We start from the raw sequence: 6942 nt of genomic DNA, 5'->3' as shown, positions 1-6942 counted from the left end.
ACAGCATTGGAAAGTACCCGGCCTTCTTAGAGTCCCTGGTAGGGGTCCTGGATAGTGCTCCAACTGGGGACTTCATTGTTCCTCTGGGTGACTTCAACGCTCACATAGGTAGTGAGAGTGAGACTTGGAGGGGGGTAATTGGGATGAACGTCCTCCCCGATCTGAATGCGAGTGGTATTTTGTCTTTGGACTCCTGTGCTAGTCACAGTTTGTCAAAAACAAGCACCTTGTTTGAGTACAGGGATGCCAATAAGTACACATGGCACCGCCACCAGGCCTCTCTAGGCTGATGATTGACTTTGTTGTTGTGTCATCAGACTTCCCTTCGCGGGATTTGGACACTCGGGTGAAGAGAGGGGCAGAGTAAATACTGCCGAGAGAACTTCTCCCAGATCACAGAGAAGGCTGGGGACATTGAGTCCGAGCGGACCATGTTTTCCACCTCCATTGTTGAAGCAGCTTCTCGGAGTCGTGGTTGCAGGGTGTCCGGTGCCCGCCACGGCAGCAACCCCAGAACCCAGTGGTAGAATCTGGAAGTAAGGCATGCCATCAGGCTGAAGAAGGAGTCTTGTTGAGTCTTGTTGACTCGTGTGACTCAGGAGGCAGCTGGCAGGTACCGGCAGGCTCGACTATCGATGGAAGCAAATACTCCAGTGCCTCAAGTGGGGAAAGCAGTTCTCCACCAATACTGTTTACAGTGGAGGCGGGAAGCTGCTGATCTCGACTGGGGATATTGTCGGGCGGTGGAATGAATATTTCAAGGTTCTCCTTAATCCCATTACCATGCCTTCTATCCTTCTATGGAGGCAGAAGAGGCTGAGGTCTCAGAGGTGGAATCGTCCATCACCTGGGCTGAAGTCACTGAGGTGGTTGTCAAGCTCCTCAAGAAGGGAGACCGGAGGGTGTGCTCAAACTACAGGGGGATCCCACTCCTCAGCCTCCCAGGGGAAGTCTATTCCAGGATGCTAGAGAGGAGGACTAGATCGATAGTCAAACCTCGGATACAGGAGAAACAATATGTTTTTTGTCCCGGTCGTGGAACACTGGAGCAGCTCTACACTTTCCATCGGGTGCTCGAGGGTTCATGGGAGTTTGCCCAAATAGTTCACATGTGTTTTGTGGATTTGGAGATGGCATTTGACCACATCCCTCGTAGTGTCTTTGGGGGGGGGGGGGGGGGGGGGGTTGGGAGTATGGGGTCCGGGACACTTTGCTTAGGTCAGTCTGTTCCCTGTAGGATCGAAGTCAGAGCTTGGTTCTTATTGCCGGCAGTAAGTTAAACCTGTTCCAGGTGCATGTTGGCCTCCGGCAGGTCTGCCCTTTATTACTGGTTCTGTTCATAAACTGTCTGGACAGAATTTCTAGGTGCAGCCAGGGGCCGGAGGGGGGCTGGTTTGGGGAACAAAGGATTTTATCTTTGCTTTTTGCGAACGATGTTGTACTGTTGGTCTCATCGAGCCTGGACCTTTAGCATATACTGGGGCGTTTTGTGGCCGAGTGTGAAGCGAATGGGATGCGGATAAGCGCCTCCAAATCTGAGGCCATGGTTCTTGATCTAAAAAAGGTGGTTTGGTGGAGAGTCTTTGCTTCAAGTGGAGGATTTCAAGTATCTTGGGGTCTTGTTCACGAGTGAGGGAAGGTTAGAGCGTGGAGCTCAGTCACCAGGGAGGAACTCGGATTAGAGCCACTGCGCCTCCACATTGAGAGGGGTCAACTGAGGTGGCTGGACGACTCCATGGGGAGGTGTTCCGGACAGGTCCCATCGGGAGGAGGCCTCCGGGAAGACCTAGGAAGCGCTGGAGAGATTATAGTGCCTAAGAACACTACATAAAACTGATGCAGAATTGATACAAGTGTGCACAGTGATAAAACATTGGCAAACACATACATTTTCAGTTTCTTTTATAAAGATGCGGCATATGTCAGATAATTGCCGTTTATGTTCACCTGGGAGGATATAAGACATTTTTCCATATATGAATTTCATTTTTGGAACAACTCGGCCACCAACCTCCAAGGTTAAGCATGCCAATGCTGTATCAGAAGATCCTAGATGGATTTGGTGGCAAGACACATATTGATTTATAAAGGAGCAATGAATTCACATTGGTTCTTTGGCTGACTGGAATTCAGGGCATTTGGCAATTGTTGTATTCTGGTTTGTGTTATGACTCAAGCTGGATCAGTTACAGCTGCTGAGGGTTGTTTTTTTATTATACATGTATTCCAGAAATAAACAGCTTTAAATCTTATTTCAAGATGAATTCATACTTCTAACTGTTTAAATCTGTTTAGCCCTGAAGCATTATGATTCTTCGGGGGTGAGCACCACCTTGCTGTCTTTTTGTTTGACCATCAAATTTTGTATTTCTCTTTTATGTATTTTTACCGATTTCACATTTTCCAAATTAAATCCGTTAATGCATGAGATAATTTACGTAATTAGATGACAGATATATAAGTAGGAGTTTTTCTTATTAAACAGGTTCCAAGCAGGTTAGGTGTGACAGTGAAATTTATTTCACGAGTCCCAACTGCAGCCTATATTTGAAGACGCTTGCGACAATTTATCCCTGATCTTTACAAAAGCTACAAGAACAGTCTGTTACTTAGATGTCTGTTTTAAAGCAGGCTCCAGTCCATGCGTTCAAAGTCAGAGCCAAAATAGCAGAGGATTTACCAGACTGACTGTGCTCTGATCTCCTTTGTTTCATTTATAAAAAGAAATGGCAAGTACATGTATACATTCTCTCTGTGATTGGACTTTTAGAGGAATGGATTGATAACCAATGTATTATTTTGTCTTCACAGTTTTGTTTCATCTTACATATCCTTTAAAAAATGTAAAAATGAACAAGATAAACTTCATCCTAACAGACTTATCTGTCATTTATCGTGTTAAATCGAGGCTAATGGTGGAGAGACATAGACTTAAAAATAGAACATATAAGATTATAGCCTCCATGTTGAAGCCAGATTTCTCTGCACAGTCATTTATCGTTCATTATTTTTGTTTATTCAAACTTTCAATCAACCTCTGATTATTTGAGCGGTAACTTCAAACGATCAGATTAACACAACCCATTAAATGCAGCGTTTTCACATTAATATGATGAACAACTGTGTGCACATTTACAGCTGCAATATTATTGACCTCATGACCCCTGTTAACTGTTCATTCATTTCTTTTTATTCGTTCTGAAAGAATATTCGTCATTTCTTTCATACTACTGGAGAATACAAACGTATCTATTGGCTAAGAAGATGCTGGATCTTTATTAATCTTTTTTGACATATGGTTAATATGAAATACCATTAATACAAATGAGAGACGTGATAAATTAAATGAAAGCAGAGCCAAAATGAACAGTATGTCTCAACATTTACCGATTAGTGAACTTAGTGATAAGAAAAAAGAGCAACAAGCGCTCCTGAAATACATCAACGTCCTTACGTATGCAGTCCTACGAAACTGTGTATTTAGTATTATGTAGTACGCAAAATAATATTTGTGATTAAAAATTAAAAGTTTACACTCAGATTACACGTTCAAATATATCCATATCTGAAGACATTTTGGGTAATGCTGTTGCCTCACAGGAAGAAGTTCTTTGATTTCAAAAGGTTCAAATCCAACTTGGGGCCTTTCTGTGAGCTGTTCGGATGTTCTCCCTGTGTCGTGTGGGTTCTCTCCGGGTTCTCCAGCTTCCTCCACCACCAAAAACACGCATCTTAGTTGAATTGGTTACGCTAAATTGTCCGTAGGTGTGAGTGTGTGTGTGAATGATTGTCTGTCTATGTGTGGCCATGTGATGACCTGGCAGCTTGTCCAGGGTGTACCTCGCCTCTCGCCCATAGACTGCGATCCGGATTTCAGATGAAGCGGTTAAGAAAATGAATGAATGATCTTCTTGATGATTAAACAAAAAATACAAAGCATACATATACAAATATTTTCACTGTTGTGAGAGCAGATCTGATATTCATCTCAGTGGACAATCTCAGTTAACTCTGCACTCAGTGGTCTTACACGCCGTCTATTCCCCCGGTGCATTGTGGGGGGTTTGGCCACCGTTCAAATGAAACAGCTGGTTTTATTCACCACAAATGAATCATGTTAAAAATACACACGCACTCACTTACAGTAACTTTGTTGAGCACATCAAATTAAACTACACAGTCTTTTTGGCACCCTTTACCACTGGAATCAAATAAATCCATAAAACATATGAAGCAACATTATTAAAGAAGCACAGCAAGGGGCAGCAGTTGAAATGACATTCTCTGCTGCATTATTATGCCCACACGGGCCTGGGCTTCGCTTGTTCCCATGATGGAGCGCCGGCTTTCTTAGTTCACTTACATTGTGGGTTTTATATGTTGTTTCTTCCTACCTGCTTAGAAGCAGGCCAGGGAGAAATATGTTTTTAATTTAGGGCTGGAGCAAATTCTGCATCCTCATCAACATCGTGTTGTTGAACAAGCCAGCTGTGAAAAAAGACTAGCTTGACCATCTATAAGGTCAGAGGAAGAGCGGGTGTGTCAAGTCTTGGGCTATTATGGTCGTTGACCCCAGAAACGGAGACGCCGGGAACAATCTGTACTTCTTTAATAATTTACAAACAAAAATCTTTTCCCAACAAAATACTGAAGCTCAAAAACTAAAGTAGGACGAGCTGGCGTCACCATTAATAACAAAAAATACACGACCAAAACAAAAGTTGCTATATTCAAAAACTAACGATAGACGGGCTGCCGTCACTAAATAAGGATACAACAAAAACACAGCCTAGCAAAATACTGAAAACCTGCACCAGAGGGATACACAGGTAAACACAGGGGGCGTAACACAAAGGCGGAATCATAGCCTGGAAAAGTGAGCCAGGTCAGCAGGAATGGCTGTGACGAGCTGGAATGGGGATCAGGAGTGTCTCGTTTGGTTCAGCCAGTCCATACTGCAGGGAAAATAGAAATGTGATCTCTTACTTTCTAGCACCTTCATTCAAACCAATTAAACCAAAAACAACTTACCACAGGACACAAATGAGTTCTTGACATCCGTGCTGTCTCCATTCTTTGGCTTATATCATCTCATAGAGCACAGTCGTTGGTGATATGCTGTCTTCTGTGATTCTGTCTGAGACGTTGGCCTTGTCTCTTAAATCATTTATTTCAGACAAGTCAATGCAAGTGAGGTTCAGCATCTGAACATGTGAACTATCCCTGAATGACGGGGGGCGGGGAGTTACACAAATTTCTGGTATGAGAAACATGTTGTATCCGGATGGCGCCAGTTGCTTGTTGTCAATTCTTGCATGTAGTCTCAACTCAAGTCACATGGTCGAGAGGCGCATCGTTGTCAGTTTACTCAGTTTGCTAATCCGTTTTCATTAAAGCACTGACTCAAACAAGAATGTGAGTGGACGGTCTGCTCCGTACAAACACACGGCATGCCTCTTTGGCTTTTATGCATTTGTGTAAAAAAAAAGATTGCAAAATCTTTTTTCCCAAAACACTCTCAAACATCAGACAACTATTATTTTGTTTTCAGTCATTTTAAGAGTTTATTTTTTCAAGATTCTCACACGAGGCAGACATGATATGATGTTAAAACATATAAAACTGTACATTCTATTTTTCATTTACATTTGATCCAGTGAAAAACCTGCTTAACGACTCAAGTTAAATCAGTATACAGAACATCGTTCTAATTTTACAGAACTAATATTCATTGAGATGAGAACTCCTTGCTGACAAACATTAAAATCTCTCCCGTGTGATAAATTCATAGAAGAATTATGGCCTCATATCACAAAGACATCAGTTATTTTTGCAAGTGTCCTCAGAAGGCAATGGGTCTCTGCTGCCTTGCTCCATCTGTGTGATTTATTCACAGTTCTTTCGAATGTCTCCTGTCAGGTCTCCTGTCGAATGTGTCAATAAAATACAAGAGTTTTTTTTGTCAAGCAAACATATCTCCAGGTCTTCCCCATGGATCCATTGTTAGAATGTTGTTTTGATTTCAGATGTGTTGCTTGGAAGCTGAGGGAGTTTATGTTGCCTGTTTCTCTTATCATCATGAACACCTTAGTGTTCAAGTCAAAATAACAGAAATGATCCTTCTATTCTCAGAACTGATCCTCCTCTTATGTTGCTCAGTTCAAATGGAGCTGGTTGATGTTAAGCAGAGATAAAAGATCATGCATTTTGTTTTTCCATTAAACCAGATAAGAAAGGAATTGGAGATTAGTTCTTTCAAAGCCACAGTGTTTATGAAAGTGTTTTTTCCAGCTCTCATTGTGAAATGTTAGCAGCGTTTAAGGTGAGTGTGTCGTGGCGTGCATGCTGCAGACTCACACTGACATGGGCCTGGGGCCTTTGCCCCATTCAGACAAGGTATATAGATTTGTAAAAACACAGCGGCATCACCTCTTATTGTTTCATGAAATTCAAAACTGAAAAAGTAGATTTTCTTTCTGTTCTAAAAAGCTCTAGAGACATGACGCAGTCAATGAAAAATTATTTTTGTGTTTACTTTCCATGGTGTTTCATTCCGCCTTCCAACTACTGCTCACATCTTAAGCATGAGAACATGGCCTCTTTTGAAATATGTTATTTTTAATACCTCCACTGCAGGTTAGCTGTGTTGCATAAAGGTAAAATAAATGCATTCCAAACTACTCCAGCTTCTCACTTTCCCATTTGTCTGCACTTTATCAGGTGCTGTGATTCATGAAATCATGTTTCCTGTCTTTCGTCTGCATCACCATTGTGGATTAAACTCGGGGTTATCAAAAGACAGGATAATGAAAAACACATTTGTGAGATTCACACTCACATACAAAGGGGGTACAATACAAACAACAATGACTTTTTATGTGTCTGTAAAGTGTATGAATCACAACAGTGATGAGTAAAATATGCTAGTACACATCTCTGTTA

The sequence above is a fragment of the Brachionichthys hirsutus genome, unplaced genomic scaffold, assembly GCF_040956055.1.
Source record: "Brachionichthys hirsutus isolate HB-005 unplaced genomic scaffold, CSIRO-AGI_Bhir_v1 contig_197, whole genome shotgun sequence".
NCBI classification, from domain to species: Eukaryota; Metazoa; Chordata; class Actinopteri; order Lophiiformes; family Brachionichthyidae; genus Brachionichthys; species Brachionichthys hirsutus.
This window is presented reverse-complemented; position numbering follows the sequence as displayed.